At 40.3% G+C, this 18135-nt stretch overlaps 1 pseudogene; it reads left to right on the top strand.

The window, feature by feature from the left end:
* Positions 1–1925: 1925 nt before the first annotated feature.
* Positions 1926–8658, top strand: LOC141420724 (protein C1orf43 homolog pseudogene; annotated as a pseudogene).
* The last annotated feature ends 9477 nt before the right edge of the window (positions 8659–18135 follow it).

Below are 18135 nucleotides of genomic sequence, written 5' to 3'. Positions count from 1 at the left end.
ATGCCTTTAAAAAGACTCTGTTTTAAAATACTTAAAATAGCAAGAAACCTACAGAAAGGCCTTCTGTTTTCTAGATTCACCTTATAATTCCAAACAGCTCATCACTCAAGCTGGCAGGTCAGAGTCTATAACTACCATTCAGTGGTCCAAGTTTACCTTAAGAGTTAGTGCTGAAACTCTTGGTAACCTTCAAAAATCACCATTTATCTGTTTTAAATAAAGAAAATAACAGTACTGACTGGGCTTGGGAAACTGGGTATGGGGGAACTGATGGCAAAGCGTTCCCAAGGTGCCCATTTGGCTGTAGATCTCTATTGCAGAGGGGCTATGAAAGCAAGCTAATGTCAGACCATGAAGAACATCTGTTCCTCCCCTTTTCTGAAAGCAAGCAGGCAAGTCAACAAGTCTGAGACAAGAGGGTTTCATTGTGATGAGTGGGTTCTCCCACAAACAAGTTGGCACAAATAGTCAGCTGTTTGCAATGCTAATACCCATTGATGGAGACCAGAAAATATTGTCAAATGGTTCTAAAATAACCATGCATTCTGATCTCTTTGTTAAGTCTCTTTTGAGCAGTATTTTCATAGAAAATGGGTAGAATTATATCCAGATCTACAAGACATACTTTATTTCTCAAGAAGATACTTGCCCCCACTGAATCTTGCAATGGAGGCACCTGGCTTTAACTTGCTGTCTCCAAGATTTAAATCAGATCTAAGGAGAACTGGCTCACAGATGTTGGAATCCCAACTACTTTTCCACTATATTTTATTGACACCAGTTGCCTCCAGTGCTGCCAGGTCAGGCAGGAGTGTTTAATGCCTTTTTCTCCTCACTCTTACCCTCACAAGAAGAGAAATGAACATAAACAAACCCATCCAGATGCTGACCATGAAATCAAAAGGTAAAATTCCTGAAGATGTGGTCAAAATAACAAGCCTTTGCTCAGTGAATGGAACATGTTTGTACACTGAAGTTCCAAAGACCAGAAAGATGTACTCTTCTTTTTTGTTTATTTTTTCTGTGAGGTTGAAAAGGAATTTCTTCCTTTATGTGGGGAGGAAAGGAGTTTGGAAGGCAGAACTGAAGCCCAGCTTTGGAAATAGTGGCAGAGAATGGTACAGGCAGGGGAGGAGAAGCTTCTCTCTTGTGCTCACTAATAAGCACCATGTGTTCTGTTCTACATTATCCTAGGTAGATGACTTTATTGAACTTTTATTCCCTTTTGATTTAAGCCATTAGTTGGAGACATGATTTGATGTTCATATTTGTCAGATTGGTTTATTTCCAAAATTCACCACTCTCCTGTGAATCAAATGATCTGTTTTGGTTCAGAAAACATGGATAGTACATTTACTTAGGGCTTTTCTAGCTAGGAGCCCAGAATGTTCAGAAACTGGTGATTGGCATGAAAATGCAGGCTAAAGCTGGGGGTAGGTGGAGAGGATGAGGCCACTCATGCTGAGACAACTGGCAAAGTTGGTTGAGCACCCAATGTGCTGTATAAGCAGGTGCACTCTGCACTGTCTGAGGAAAAGGGAAAACCATGAGGTGAGGGGCCCATGGCTTGAGATCCTTATCACATGACCCAGCTTCCCTCTATAACAGATTAGTCATTCCACCAACTTAAAAGTAAATGTACAAAAACATTTACCATGGAGAAGTAGAAACTCAGAGAAGTTTTGGGCTTCCTGGAATAAACAAATGATTCCAGGAAGTAAAACTAATGGATGACGGAGCCAGGATTCAAAGCAAACTCTTAGAACTCCCTGTACCTGGTCACCCACAACATCACACTGATGAGAATTTACTGCTTGTGTGGCTTTTAGGTCATTTTGTTAGCTGCTGAGAACACATGCAAGGATGACAGGTCTGTTTTGGTGGCTGGGGACAGAGGAGGCCAAAAGACAGATCATAAAGATCATATTTCTATGGTGAATAGTGTTTGGAGATAGGCAAAGAACACCGGGAATGAATAATATAAAGACCAAGGACCAGAAAAATGCCTAAAACTCTTTTGTATCCTAACTGACCTAAGACTGGCCTCTGTAAAAACACGTAACTCTGCCTGCTTCCTTTGAATAGTTTTCCTTCACAATTCTACTGAAGAAACATCTATTATGTAGTACAGTTGCACTTAATGCAAATTTAAGTTATGTGAATTTGAAGTAACATGTCCGAAAATATTAACAAACTCTTCATTGATTACTCAAATTTGACAAAAGTCATAAATATTCCAAATTAACTAAATATTTTAAAATCACACAATTTCAAGGCAAGGATCTGAACATTTGTATACACTGTTTGCATTAATGCCAGATGCTATTGTCAACTTTAGCAGGTTAATGGAAATACCTCTTTTAATTGTCACAGGCTTATAGCTTACCTTCATGTTTATACGCACCAGAATTTCTGCAAGAGATTTTGGTCATTCCTGTGCTATTTTAATATTCATTGTTACTTAAAAATTTAAAACTTTTTATGTCACATTATTATCATCCAAATTGTCAGTAAATCATATTGCTTGTGCTTGTGGTGAAACTCACATCTGAAAATCAGTAACTTTTTAATGGAAGTTATGTAAAATGCCATTAGATAAGCCAAAAAAACACCGGGATAGGCCAAGGAGGAAATTCAAGTGAGTCCCCACAGGAAATTTTAGAGAAAACAATTTAAAGTGGAAAAAAATCTAAAAGGGCATATATGCTACATATTTATGGATTCATACATTCTAAGGTAACAGTACTTCCACCCCACCTTTAGTTATTGTTTTTCCTTTAGAAAAATTAGTTTTGCATTATACAATTTTAAATTATGAGGTCTTTAGGAATGCATCTTTGCCACAAATAAAATTTGTGCTAAAGGATGAATTGTGTCCTTCCAAAAGATGTTGGTGTCCTCACCCCTGGTACTTGTGAAAAGTGACCTTCATTTGGAAATAAGATTTTTACAAATGACCAAGATCAGATGGGGACATTAAGATGAGCTCTGATCCAATATGACTTATGTTCTAATCAGGAGGAAATTTGGACACAGAGACAACAGATACAGAGAGAGATGAAGTAGACACAGGGGGAATGTCATCTATAAGCTGAGGGAGTGCCTGAGGCTACAAGATCTGGACAGGAGGCCTGGAACAGGTTGTCTCTCTCTGCCCTTGAAGGAACCAACCCTACTGATACCTTGATTTCAGACTTAGAGTTTTAAGACCTGTGGGACAATACATTTCTGTCATTGATACTTCGTATGGCACCTCTAGCTGACTAGTACACCAAGAGACCGACCTGAGTTGAAAGAACTCATCTTTGAAGAGGGTACCAAGTGTGGTCTCAATGTTTTGGCCAATAGAGGACCCTGAGGAATGTCCCTTGAGGACAGGGCATGCCCACCCATGTTGTTATCAGTCCTGAAGGGAAATCTTACTTTCTCATCAGCCATCACCTTGGCAATGGCATTAGTTCACGGGGTGTACTTCTAAGAGACTGGCTGCCTTGAAGGTAGAGAGTGAGGACTTTGATTGGGTGATGGAATTTCAGGGGAACTTGCAGCATTGTCTGATGATCAGGCACACTTGTCAGTGTCTGGCTCCTGCTTATAATCAACCGGGAGTAAATTGGTGGGAATAGTCAGAGGGGTTGACGTTTGTCTAAGGAGGTCAGAAGCAAAGATCGTCACCTGCATTTTCCCTGTGATTCAGGTCCGTACAGATGCAGAAGGGCAAAACTAAATGGAGTGGCCAGGGCAAAGGTTGAGAGGAGAAGTAAGGTGCAGAGTCAGTGGGTCAGAGCTGGGGACTGAAAAAGGTGCAGGGAAAGGTATCAGGGTTGGCTACATAGAGGCAACCCTCCAAGGAGGACCAGCCTGGGGCTTTCAGTGGACAATCATGAAGCTAGCAAGGACAAAACTAGAAATCCTTCCTTCCACTGCATTTGGCCAAATAAAACTGGTACCCCTCCTTCCCACTGCAGTTAGGGGGTAGATCAGGCAGTACGGGCTGTCTTCACTGGACAATTTTGAAGTCACATTTCCTATCACTCACAAAGCAAAGGGTGGTGCACACTTTGTACACAGGTTAATGGTTTTGGAGATAAAACCAAGTGTTGGTTAGGCTGCTGTGATTTCTGGCTCCTGTGATTTTTTTTCTGAAGCAAAATTATCTAATTACTTTGTGTACACAATACAAAATAGAGTGAAGCAAAGTGGTTGATTGGCAAATGCTCCTCTTAGTCTTTAAATGGATGAGGTCTCTTTTTTTTTTGGCCTTTTGATCTAGCAGAAACCAAGATTGGCTTATATTTTTTCCTACCATCTTCATCCTTGTCTCAGTTCTTATATGAGTGAACATGGAGGGAATCAGAAATGGTGGAGGGAAGAATAGGGCTGTAGGAAAACAAACCATTCTATGTCTTTGGGGGAGGATGGCTATATAACAATCACAATAATAGCAATGAAAACAATAGTAGCTGATATTTACTGAAGACTTTATATGCACAAACCCAGACTAGATACGTTGATTTCCACTCTAATCATGCAAGGAAGATATAATTATCCCTTTCTTATAATTAGGAACTGGTATCTCCCAGATTTGAAGTAAGAGATCTACAGTGTTATACAGATGGTAGAGTAGACTAGAGCAATATACAGCATTAAAAAGCAAGATATAGCAAATAGAATCCATAGCCTAGTTTTCCCCCCTCATATTTCTCATCATAAAACAAAACCTGATGACATCTTGGTTCCTTGCTGTGTTCTGTGACAGTGGGAGAAGGGACGCCCCTGTGGAGGAAGCAATCACAAGACAGTTTTGTGAGATCTTCTGTAAATAAGTGGCTATGGAATGAAACCAGACGTGGAGAAGGTATGTGCAGGTTCGTTTGGTACACAGTGAAATTCAGATTTCCTTAGTATGTACTAGAGGTACATCATTAAAAAAATAGGTCAGGGGCAATAGCATCAAAACAAGTTAATGATTTGGACCACTTATTCTTACTATGACTTGTTTTCCTGTAGACTGAAATTCTGAGGCCATCAAGATGAAATTTCAGAAACAACCCATTTGCCCATTATTTATTGCAAATTGGAGAGGAAATGTTCTTTATCAGATGCTGTTATAGAGAGCTTGTTTGCTGTTATGTTCCTTCTTGGCCAGGTGATAGCAGAGTTTAGGCTGTGTGTGCACGTGCAGTTGTAAGTTGTCATTTGGGTAACAAAGGGAAGGAAGGATGTCTTCTGTGGCACTACGTTATCCAGCATGGCCATGAGAAGTCCATGCAAATAGAATTATGATGAATGTTTAGGCTGCTAGCTGAGTTAGACTATAGAACATGGTCAAGGCCAAGGTAGGCTTGAGTGACAGCCTGGCTGAGACCATTGAGAGCAAAGATGGCACAGGTGAGTGGCAAGACCCAGAGGAAATCAGACCAGAGCTTATTGTGTGGAGGCTGCTGAAGTGACCGTGGATGACTGGTAAAGTTCTACATTGCCACACTTGCAGATTCCAGGCGCTATTACCTGACTGAGTCATGTGTCAGGAGAAGTGGGAAGACAACCTTCTCCTTTCTTAGGCTTCCCATCCACCATGATTTCAGGCTGGGTCTGGCTTGGTGTTCCCAGTAAGGAAATGGGCAGGAGTTCCAGGGAACCCAGGTGCCATGACTTCAGCTGAGCCTGGGCTAAGGAGACAGAGCAGAAAACCCATGTAGTTCTGAACAGAAAGGGAGGCCACATTGACAAGCAGTAACTGGCTGTCAGGGTGACTGTCATTCTGGTGATGGCTTGGGAGAGCCTGTTTATTTCTGTGAAGCAGCAAATAATATACTCAGCAATGAATTCTAGAAGGGGACCTCATGTCACTATGGATACAATGCTACCAAGGACCTGAGAGAAGAGATTAATATTCAACTTTCCAAGGTTCAGGATATCAAGTTCAAACCCCAGTTCTTTGCAGATGATGATGCAAGACTGCTACAGCTGGAAACCCAAGAAGTCAGAGTTTCTACATGGTGAAGGCTCTGGATACCATCTGAGCCCCTGAGATCCCATTTCATGCTGAAGGCTCTTTAATGGGCAAGAATTTCCACTCCTACTTGCTAAATCTGTGAAATACTACTACACCTTTTAAGGGTGTGCACAAGGCCCTCGTTGATACGTTGCTGGATGGCTATGAGACAGCCCACTTAGGGACCTGGCATTTTGGGTAGAAGGAATACCTCTGTTATCAGGAGACCCTGAATGAGCTGGCCACAGGTGTCAAAGTACAATTTGAGAGCTCTCATTGACAACACCAATCAGCAGTCAAAGACCTAATTGAGTCCTTAAAGTCTCCCCAATAACAATCCGTGTCACAATCCCGCATCCACTCAGAGTAAATGTACAAACACTTTCTTGAATTGAACTGCTTAAGGACAACTGTAACACATTGGAGAGAACTCTGTGATGGAGATGAAGGACTGTCACTGCAATTTGATCTAGACAGATGCTTGCTGGACAGCCCGTGGGACAGCTGACTCAGCAGGCACAGATTCTATCCGTAATGTGTCCAGAGTTCTTAGAGCTTGTGCCTGCAAGGTCATTCTCCTTCCCAACATCAACTAAGACTTCATTTTCCCCAGTAGCACTTTTTTTCTGGATTTGGTTTCAAATGTCATTCTTAATATTTCTGTCAAAGCTTCCTTAAAAATTTCACTTGTTTTTGGCCATAGTTCACCTATCCTGTTGAAGGTAGGAGTTGAGGTGAGGGGAGTCCTATGTCTACCTTACTAAATTGAATGGGAACTGTTTGGGTTTAGAGTTGGTTGGTGGAAAAGACAGACAGGAACTGGGGAAGTAGGAGTGAGGAAATGGGTGGTATGTGGAACAACTTACCCTGCTGCTTCATTAAACCAGGATGTGTTGAAATAAAGTTAGTACAACTTTCCTCGCATGCAAGGCTCTGCCCTTCCATCTATAGTACATATTCTGTTGCAAATGAATTAAGTGAGATGGAATGTCCTGACACCTGGCATAATCTATGCCAAGATAGGAAAAAATGTGAAGAAATTTTTTTCCCCCTAATGAACCAGTGCGCTGTTATGACTTTATAAGTTAATTATTTAATAAAATTACTATTAAAAATAAATCATATGAGTTATTTTAAAAAAGTGACTCTGAGTAAGAAGGAAGTTAGATGGTAAGAGGAGGGAAAAGAAGGTGGAGATCTGTGCACAAAGTCCAAATTCTTCCTGGGTCCCAGCTTGGGTCACCTATCTATGACTACAGTTTCTCTGTAGGATTCTAGAATAGTTTCCTGTAGCTGCCATTAGAATCATCTTAAACTTGGTGTCTTAAAACAAAAAATATTTATTCTCACAAAGTTCTGGAAGGCAAAAGTCTAAAAACAAAGTTGTTGCCAAGGTCATGTTCCCTCCTGACGCTCTAGAGGAGACAGCTTCCCTTCTCCTCCCAGCTTCTTGGGGCAGTTGATGTTTCTGGGCTTCCTTGGCTGCATTACTCCAGTCACTGCGTTCCCATCCTTCTCCTCCATGTCTTTTCCTTTCCTGTCTCTTCAATGACACCTGTTGTTGGATTTAGTGCCCACCTAGGTAACCCAGAATGATCTTATCTTTTAATTCTTACAAAGACTCCTTTTTTCTTAAAATAAGGTGACACTCATAGGTTCTAGGAGTTGGGATATGGACATACCATTTTTAAACTATTAGAGTTGGTGAGAAAATCATAGACTTCTGAGGAATTATATCCTTGTTGTCATTTTTAAGGCATCTTTTCCTTTATGTTACACATATTGACTGGGCCTGGATTTACATTTGGTGTGCAGTAGCTAGGCGAGCCAACTTTCAGGAAGTCCTTAGACAAAGTTACACTCCTTTTTTTTTAGTAGGACTAGGGCTTGAACTTGGGGTTTTGCACTTTCAAAGCAGACTCTCTACCACTTGAGCCACATCTTCAGTCCATTTTGCTCCAGTTATTTTGGATATGGGAGTTTTATGAATTATTTCCCTGGGCTGGCCTCAAATCATGATCCTCCTCCTGATCTCAGCCTCCCAAGTAGCTAGTATTATAGGTAGGTAGGATTACAGTATCTGGCCAAAGCTATACTCTCCGGTGTTCTCTCATGACTTCTCTCTCTTGGGCTTCTTAACCCAATCTTCTACTGCTCCCCTGTTACATATGCCCTCCAGATGAAGAATAAATTAGACTCAATGACTATTAAGGACGCAAGAGACTTCAGGGACAATTTAATTCACATAGATTGCAAGTGTTTGGCACAACTCTGATTCTACCCTAGATTCATGACAGATGCAGTTCTGTGTCACATCACTATGTTGGCTCAATGACAGGGACAGTGCTCACAGTTATTTTATTGTCCAGTGACATCATAGCCATCTTAGTTTGTGAAAGTGCACCTTATGATGGACTCACAGTGACAAAATAATTTTAATGGTGTATTTCTCAGACCATATCACACATGACTGATAATAATATTTTGTGACATCAGTCTAAATATAGTCTTTAATGGTTAATTTTATGCGTCAACTTGATGGAGACGTGGGATGCCCAGCTACCTGATGAAAGATGACGTGCCTGGGAGAGTGTTTCCAGAAGAGACTAGAATAAAAAGATGGAGGAGTGCTGGATTCACCTTCTCCCTGCCTGCCTGTTTGAGGTGAGTATGGATCTCCTGCCCTCAGTGTTCCTGGGCCTCCATCCTTCAGACTCAGACTGGAATCTACACCACCAGCTTGCCAGCTCACAGGCCTTCAAACTATAGTGCTGAGTTTCCTGGGTCTCCAGCTTATAGATGGCAGATGGTAGTATTTTTCAAACTCCATAATCATGTGAACCAGAACCTTGTAATAAATCACACGCGCACACACATACACACTCTTAGTTTTGTTTTTCTGGAGATGCTTGACTAACGTACAGCCTCAGTCATCTCAGGCCAGTCCTCAGAGCAGCCACTGGCATGGGTTAGACTTAGCACATGGAGTGAAATCTCTTTGCCATCTTTGGCTCCAAATCAGCCTAGTTTTATGAATAAGGAAACTCAAAAAGTTAAAAACAGAAGTACCATATGATCCACTCCTGGATATATAACTGAAGGAATCAAAGTCAGCATATAACAGAGATACCTGCACACCCATATTTATTGTGGCACTATCATCAACAGGTACCCAGGTGGATAAATGGATGCAGAAATGTATATATAAACAATGGATTATTACTCAGCCATAAAGAAGAACAAATCATTTCATTTTCAGAAAATGAATGAAACTGGAGATTACTAATGTTAAATGAGATAAGCTTGACTCAGAAAGAAAAATATCACGTTTCCTCTCATGTGGAACTTGGATTTTATTTTTACTTTTTAAATTATTGTTGAACTGTTCTGACATTTATAAAAGTTCTTATACTATATCATAGTTGCATTCATCCCCTCCATCGTTCTCCTTTATTCTCCCTCTCCTCCATTCCTGGAATAGTTTCAACAGGTCTCGCTTTTCCATTTTCATATATGAGTACATGGATGGGTACTATTTGGGAAGAGAAAGGAGAGTGAGGGGTAAGGCGGGCATGACAAGAGAGAAGGTAATAGGAAGGAGTGTATGATCAAAATACATTATATACATGTATGAAAATGTCATAATGAAACTCATTCTTTTGTATAGTTAATACATGCCAATAAAAATTTTTAAAAATCAGAAATATAATAAAAAGAAAAAGAAAACTGGGGCCCAGAGGATGAGATAATTGAAATGTGGTCCTCTACCTAAGTGCTACTCAACATTTTATTTCATCTTAAAAAAACTACAGCCTCTAGACTTCAAATTATGATTTTTTCCACCTTAAAAACACTTAAGAATTAATTTAATTTTCTTTATATTTTTAAAATAGCTCCCCAAGTTCCACAGATACATGGAGGCTGTCATCCTACTGGTGTGACTTATAACATACTGTACAGCCATTCTGCTCTGTGGCTTTCGGGTTCCATCTGTTAGCACATATAAAACAAAATTTATATGAAATGGGATTTTTAGAAACATCATCATTGCCTAAATTGAACATCATTTGATGGGAAACAAAACATATGTTGGCAATTTTGCTTTTGATTCTTGGCTTGAGGCTATTTGAGTTCTAAGGGAGAAGTGGGAACCCCTTTCCAGACCTCATTATACTCTCGCCAGAGTGTTATCCTGACACCTTCAGTTTTTGCAAGCAGCTCACACCAAAGGCTCAGTGGCTGAAAGGCTGACTTCCCTAGAATCCTGAGTTTGCCTTGTTGAGAACTATTGTTTAAAAAGCACAGCTCTAAAGCATCACATTTGCCTCAACTTCTCTAACATCAGTTCTTTGGACTGCTACAGTGTGATGAACAATGGGCAAGACTGAAAGAACAGGGGTGAGCTTTTAAAGTGTGGAAAAGCATGAGGAAATAAAGTAGCAAATAGCTTGGTCTACTTGCTCCTAAGGAAACCATCCACCAGATGTTAATGACTTTGGGTGGGGGGTCTAGTCAGAGGACCATTAAATTTCCAGTTGGGAAGGAACCATGTATAATATTCCATGGAAGTATCACAATGGCCCCATGGACAGCTGTTGTTGCATCTACTAACCAGAGCAGGACACAAAGGGTGAGCAAGTTCATTTGCCCAAGGTCAGTTAGTAAAGGGCTAGTGATGTAATCAATTCCTGGTATGGTGTTGCCTTCTAATTAAGCATTTCAGTTGGGATCCATGACAACTGCTAGTACTCTTTCCTTCTCAATAGGACATTTCCTAGGGGGAACCCTACAAGTAAATTAGATAGGACCAAGCATCAAAGAAAGTGTGGAGGAAGACTATCATGGAACACAAGACACAAAAGGGCAAATAAAGAAAAGCATTAGGATATTGTGTGATATGACCTTCACCCCCAAACTCATGCTAATCTGGGTGTTGCAAACTTTACAGGTGTTAAGTACATTTTGACTGTATGATAAGGAATGATTAGAGCTATCATACTAAATGTTTGGTCTCATTTTTAATCCTTCTAACAACTTGGGTGGGGTAGCATATAAGTGTTGTCATTTCCATTTTGCAAGAGGGGGAGCAGCTGCAGACACCTACATAATTTGTCTCCAGTCCTGAGGCAGAAGTGGCGTCAGCTCCAAGGATGCAACTCTCCAGGGTGTTCTAAGTGACATCCTCTGGTCTGAAATCCTTGCATGTGTTCCTTTCTAGCTCATCTTTCTTTCATTAGGGATGGTATTGCCATCAACAGGCCCCTTTCTTTGTTGCCTGCTGACATTGTCTCTTTTGTATCCACAGTCCTAACTTACTTCATTTTGGTTTGAATTTCAACCAATAGAAACCGAATCCCTGATACTGTTAGCTGAGAGAGAGCATCAAATATTAATCCTTCAGGGAGAGTGGGCTTTTTTCCAGGAGATTCTAGAAGGACAAAGGTCTTGCAGACCCACAGAATTCCTTCTAATAATGGAAATTGAAGCAGGCCAATGCAGGAGGTACTTTTGAGAGGAGTGAACATCTCAGAACTTTAGAACAGGTGAAGAAAAGCAGTGGTTCTTGGGCCAGCTGTATTGACATCACTGGGAGCGTGTCAGAAATGCAGGACCACCAGGCACACAGTCTGGAAGTTCACGGGGGATGCACTGCAGTTTGAGAGGCTTTGGTCTGGCATGTATTCTGACTTCTTTGTCTGATTCAGGAAGTGGGCTAAGCTCAGTGCTGGAACTAGAAAGCGAACTCAAACCTCTCTTTTCTTTTGGTGGTTATTGGGGTTTTAACTTAGGGCCTGGCACTTGTTGGACAGGCACTCTACCACTTGAGCCATGCCCTATCCTTTTTTGCTTTAGCTGTTTTTCAGAAAGAGCCTCCTGCTGTTTACTCAGGGTCAGCCTTGGATCATAATCTTCCTACCTCTGCCTCTTGAGTAGCTGGGCTTACCAGCATAAACTATCATGCCCAGCTTGTTCTTTGAGATAAGGTCTTGCTAACTTTTTGTCCAGGCTGGCCAGGAACTGCAATCTTCCTATCTCTGCCTCTCAAGTATCTGGAATTACAGGTCTGAGCCACTGCACCTGGCTCTTGAATCTATTTTTTCAAATGATCAGGTGAGAGATAATTCTCAGAAAAGGCAATAGTGGTAGAAAATCAGATCTAGGCCTATAAGAATTTGGCAGTTTGTTGGCAGTTGACTGATTCAAAACTGAATGAGCCAATCTCAATGTGTAGTTGCTGAGTTAGCAAAAATCTATCAGGTCAAATCAAATTCAAAGTGTTTTCACTTAGAAAAGCAATATAGAAACTCTCACCCATGAGGGCAAGTGTAAAATAGCCTAAGATTTTTATTAGCAGTAAAAGAGGTGGTCAGATGCTTTCTTCCCTGGGATCTAGTGCAATCGTCCTTCTCACAGCTCAGTTCATGAATTAACTATTTCTCCTGGAACTGAAATTGGAATAGTTTCCCTGAGCAAAAAGCAATTTTATTCCCCTCTGATTTTTTTTTTCTAAGTGCAGGTTAGCTCGATGCTCAGCTCTGCCCAGCCCTGCAGAGATGCCCTAAACTGACCTCTTCCTCTTGACAATGTCATCTTGCAGATGAATTGGAGCTTCAGAAGCAGGGGAAGAAAACAGCTCCAGAACTTGGCGTTTTCTCAGTTTATCACATTGAGTTTTTGGCAAGTCTTTCAAACTTTAAGTGTTTCAAATTTCTCCTAATATAATTTACCTTGCCGTCTCCTCTGGGGATAGTAAGCTAAGGTTAATGAGAGGATGCAGCTGCTTTCATCTCCTGGGGAGGAAAAGAAGAATATAAATTATCAAACACAATGACTAGGTAAGACAAGAGTTCAAAAAGGGAAATGCAGTATCATTAACCCATCATCTGTGCACATTAACCATGCTGTTACCAGGAGAATCGTATTTCCAGGCTTGGCCCTAAGAGGTAGTCTGAGGAGTGAGGGAGAAAGTGCCGTCGCCCTGTCTACCTCACAGCTGTCATTTCTATCCTCCAACTGCAGATCTCATAAGGCTCCTCACTGCCTTCAGGGTTGTACCTCAAAATTTCAGTTTTTGTGTGTTGATCTTTGCTCACCTCTCCAAGCTCTATCTTTGTCATTTCCTACTTTTCCTTTGTGGTAAGATTTTTTTGTATTTTCCAACACACCAGGCTCTCTCTCCCTTCAGGGCCACTTCTTAATAGTGTTTGCTCACTGTTGTTCTTGCTCACAGCTCTCTTCTATCTTCTCAATATCATCACCTGGCCAGTTGCCATGACCTGTCATGTTTCAGCTGAGTTGTGCCTTGTCTGCAAAGCCTCTTGTGTTCTAAGCCTAGGCAGAGAGGACTTCATATCATCCCATTTTATCACATGCTTAAACCTTTCCTGGTGATGTCCTGGTCTTCTATCCTCCTCTCCCCCTAGAACAGTAGCTCTCAACCTTGGTTGCACACTAGATCACCTAGAGATGGGATCCAGGGAACAGCATTTTGTAAAGCTCTCCTGGTGAAGTCAATTTGAGAACCACTGTACTAGGCTGTAAACTCCTGAGAGTGGGGATAGTCACGACAATTGCTTAATGCTTGCCCACCCCTGACATGCAATAGAGCTTGTGGAATGAATGAATGAGTGAATGAACAAGGCCTTACACTTACAAGTCCTGAGTTATAGTGGCCAACTCACTATTAGAGGATTAGGCCCTTGAATATCTAAGGTCCTGAAATTTCTCTGCAGCAGAAACTAGTTAATATGATTCTCAAGACATGTAAGCCAAGTTAACTAAGTATTTTTACACCCTTTTTTCTTCCTAGTTTATCATCAGAGGCCTATTCTTTCCCAGTAAAGGAACTTATTTAGAAAAGCAAACTAAGATTAGGCTTTACAGGATGTTTCTACTTGGTTATGATGCCTGATAAACATCAATTTTCTACTATCGAGATTCCTTAATTGGGTATTGACATTTGATATATATATGTATTGAAATCATAAAACATCATCATTATTATTACAGAATGTCACTTATTCCCACTGTAAGACTTTATATAAACGTTATGACTGTACTCATGATGGGGAAGATGGAGCATTCTATGTGAGAGTCTTTGGCAAGGAGGGTGGAAAGTCGAGGAACTTGAAGCTCAGAGGAAGGAGAACTACCCACCTGCCTCTTCCTTCTGGGTTCTGAACTTTCAGGGTGGAGGCCAGTGTATTTTTTCCCATTTTCTCAAGGCCTGATACAGTTTCTGGCATCCAGTCATTGTATCAGTGATCAAGATAAATTATGGGCCATTGGTTTGTTAGGCTTCTTTGAGTTCCAGGTGATAGAAAACCAGCTTGAGTACACCAAAGTATAAAAAGATTTGTTGGAGGAATTATGGTAGTTCAGAAAGTCAAAACCAACATCAGAAAAGGAAAACACAACCTAACAGCCACTCACATGGCAACTCATAGAGTTTTGGTGACTTTGCCCACTGATCAGTGATCCATCCAGGGCCAGCTGGCTCTGTGGCTGGAGAAGACTGTGTTTATACAGGCTGTGTGTGTGGTGTTATTTCAATATTACCTGATATTTCATCAAATACGGGAGAGAGTGACCCTTGAATTGAAGGGAAAGTGAGACCCTTAAATAAATTTCTGTTTTTTTTTTTTAATTATCCTGAAGTTTCTATTTTATTGCAAACAAAAGACTCCAAGACAGTCTTCCTCAGAATGAGGAGTCTTTTGGCTGAACTTAGGCCATTAACATTTTGGTGGTTCTTTCTGATGTTCCAAATTTCTTGGAGCAATGCAGAATGAGAGGATCCAGGCTTACTTTAAAGTGGAGAACTGAAATTAGCCTCTGACAAGGCAGCCCACAGAATGGGAGAAAATCTTTACCAGCTATTCATCTGACAGAGGATTACTTTCCGGAAAATATAAAGAATTAAAAAAAAATCAAACGTCTAACCTAATCAATAGACAAATGAACTGATCATACAGTTCTTAAAAGAAAAAGCACAAATGGCCAATAATTACATGAAAGATGTTCAACATCTTTAGCACTCAGGGAAGTGCAAATTAAAACTACATTGAGATTCCTTCTCACTTCAGTCAGAAAGACTATCTTAAAAAAATGGTAAAAATAATAAACGCTGGTGAAGATGTATAGGAAAAGAACCCTTAGACAGTGTTGGTGAGAATGTAAATTACTGTGGTCCCTATGGAAATCAGTATGGAGGTTACTAAAAATACTAAAAATAGAAGTACCATATGATCCAGTAATACTGTTTTTAGGTATATACCCAAAGGAATCACCATCAGCATACCTGCTCACCTATGTTTATTGTGACACTAGTAATAATAGCTAAATACTAAATCAGTCAAGGTGCCCATTTTCTGATGAGCTGACAAAGAAAATGTGGTATATATACACAATGCAGTATTTTTTCAGTCACAGAAAAGAACAAAATTATGCCATTTGCAGGAAGATAGATGGAACTGGAGATCATCAGGTTAAGCCGGACTCAGAAAGACAAATATTGCATGTTTTCTATCATATGTGGAATCCAGAAAAAAAAAACTCTACATGAAAGTAGAAGGGAGACTACTAAATTTCCCTTCTCTAATTAGAAGAGGGAAAGGATCAAGGTGAGAGGAGAGGGGAGGGTTAGGGAAGGTAAAAGAGGGCTGATATTATCAAAGTATACTCATGTATGAAATTATCACAACAAAAGCCATTATTCTGTGTAAAAATAATTAAAAATAATAAAAAAATAAAATAAATAAAATAAAATAATAAAAATAATTTAAAAAAAAAGAAATCAGCCTCTCTAGCAGGAAGCATCTTGTGAGGGTTGTGGTAGAGGAAGAAATGACAGGAGAAGGATCATGATTCTGAGCGTGGTCTGGGAAAGTTTGGGAAAGTAAAAATGAGACAAAGGACAGGATTTATCCGGCCTTGTTCATATGAAACCGAGCATTGAGGACAGTGCTCAGAAAGCGGAGATTCTGGGAAGAGGATAGATCCAGAATAGATCCTGGGCCCTGGCAGAGGAGAGAACAAAAGATCCCCAAAGGGGGTTAAGATCTGGGCCCAAAGAGACTGAGTGAATAGATCTAAGGAGACTGAAAAGAGCTGCTAGCAGGAGGGCTGAGTTAGGAATACAAATGATAGTTGGGCAGATAACAGGGTTGGGAAAATGTGGTGGAAGTGGACTTCTTTACATTTTCTCAGTTGTCCTCTTTCAGTCAAGTGACCTAGGAAAGTACAATGACAGTAGTATTTTTACAGCTCATTTTAAATAGGACTGCTTTTCTGAGGCAGGCTTGGCAGACAGTTTCCATACAAATCAACTGAGTGTTTGCCACATTTTAAATTGGGTTCTTCGGTGAAGTTGCAGTTTACAGTAGCAAGAATTTAAAAAATTGCTATTTAAAGCAAGCTCTCCACCCATGCTCTGCCCTCTGCTAGTGTAGTTGCTCTCAGAAGGCAAATGAATTTTCACTTAACCAAATGAATTAATGGATAAGTAGCTGTGCAGGGGCAGATTCCCTCCCAACCTACACTCAGACCCATGACTTAGAAGCAGAGGGCAGGATATAGTGAGCACTGAATGGCTCTGCATAAAAAATTGAGATGAATTCAGAGTTTGTGTAGATAGAAGGATTGAGGGGATGGAGGAGGAAAGAGAAACACCTGAGCAGGGTGACACAGACTGAACCTTGAGAAAAAGACCAGTAAAAGGAAACTTAAGCGGGAACTTCTGGTGCAGGAGTGACCAGGGGATTTCTAAAAGTGTGACCAGGGGATTTCTAAAAGTGACAATGGCCACCCCTCAGTTTTCTCACTTTGTTAGAGATAATTAATATAAGAATAAGATGCTGAAGTGTATCATTCATTTTAAAACCCTAAGGGCAAACTGAATTTCTATAAGTTTTGATTTCAAAACATATTTGGGTCTCACAGCTGCATATTCAATCAAAATTGAACATTGGAAAAGAATTGTGTCTATATTGAATATGTACAGACGTTTTTGTTATTATTCCCCAAACAATCCAGTCTAACAACTATTTGCATAGCATTTATGTTGTATTAGGTATGATGAGTAATGTAGAGATGACTTGAAGCATATGGGAGGATATGCACAGATAACATGCAAATACTACCCCATCTTATTCAAGGAAACTTGAATGTTCTTGGATTTTTGGTATCCCCGGGGAGTCTGGAACCATGCCTTGTGGATACTGAAGGATGACTGCAGAACATTTCCATTTGTCCTTTAGTGCTCTGAAATAGGACAACTGCTCCCTAATCACTAACCCAAAATCAATAGTAGAAGTGATCACTGCAACAGCAGTGGTGGGGAATTTGCAAGCCTCATGTTTGGATCAATGTAGGGTGGAGAGAAGGGAGTGCCAAAACATGAGATGAAGTGAGCCTGCAGATTCAGCAGTTTGCTGGAAGTGCTGAGAAAGATTCCAAACAAGCACCAAAAGCAACACCCAAGGAGAAATAGGAGAAACTGCTGGATTTCCCACCAGCCCCTAGGGAAGGGGTTGGATGTACTCTTATCTTGCTTTTCACTCAATTTTATTTTATTTTTAAATTCCAGCTTTTGAAAATTCCCTTAAATGTTTTAATTGACATAAAATTGCATATATTTATGCAATTGTGAACACCTAGGTTGAGTCCATCTCTTGGCTAGTGTGAATTGCTCTGCAATGAAGATGGGAGTGCAGGCATCTCTTTGACATGCCAATGTCCTTTTCTTTGGATATATACCTAGGAGTGAGATTGCTGGATCATATGGTAGTTCTATTCCAACATTTTATAAAGGAGAAGCTTAAGTATCCTGAAATATTGAAAGAGTACACTTCCTGTATGCCCACCACAATCAAGAATCATTGGAATTGGAGGCTGGAGGTTTGGCTCAAGTGGTAGAACACTTGCCTAACAAGTGTAAGGCCCTGTATCACCAAAAAATGTATTATTTTGCAATATTTGCTTTCTCTGTCTCTATGTTTTAAAATTTTTATTACTTGTTTTATAATTTATTGTTTTGTGGACACATTTGCATATAAGTTGCTGCTATCTTGACACTTAAATATTGTATCTTGTATTTCCTATCTATTTATTATTCATTTGAATAATAAAAGTAAGTG

The sequence above is a fragment of the Castor canadensis genome, chromosome 2 (genome assembly GCF_047511655.1).
Source record: "Castor canadensis chromosome 2, mCasCan1.hap1v2, whole genome shotgun sequence".
NCBI lineage: Eukaryota > Metazoa > Chordata > Mammalia > Rodentia > Castoridae > Castor > Castor canadensis.
This window is presented reverse-complemented; position numbering and strand designations above follow the sequence as displayed.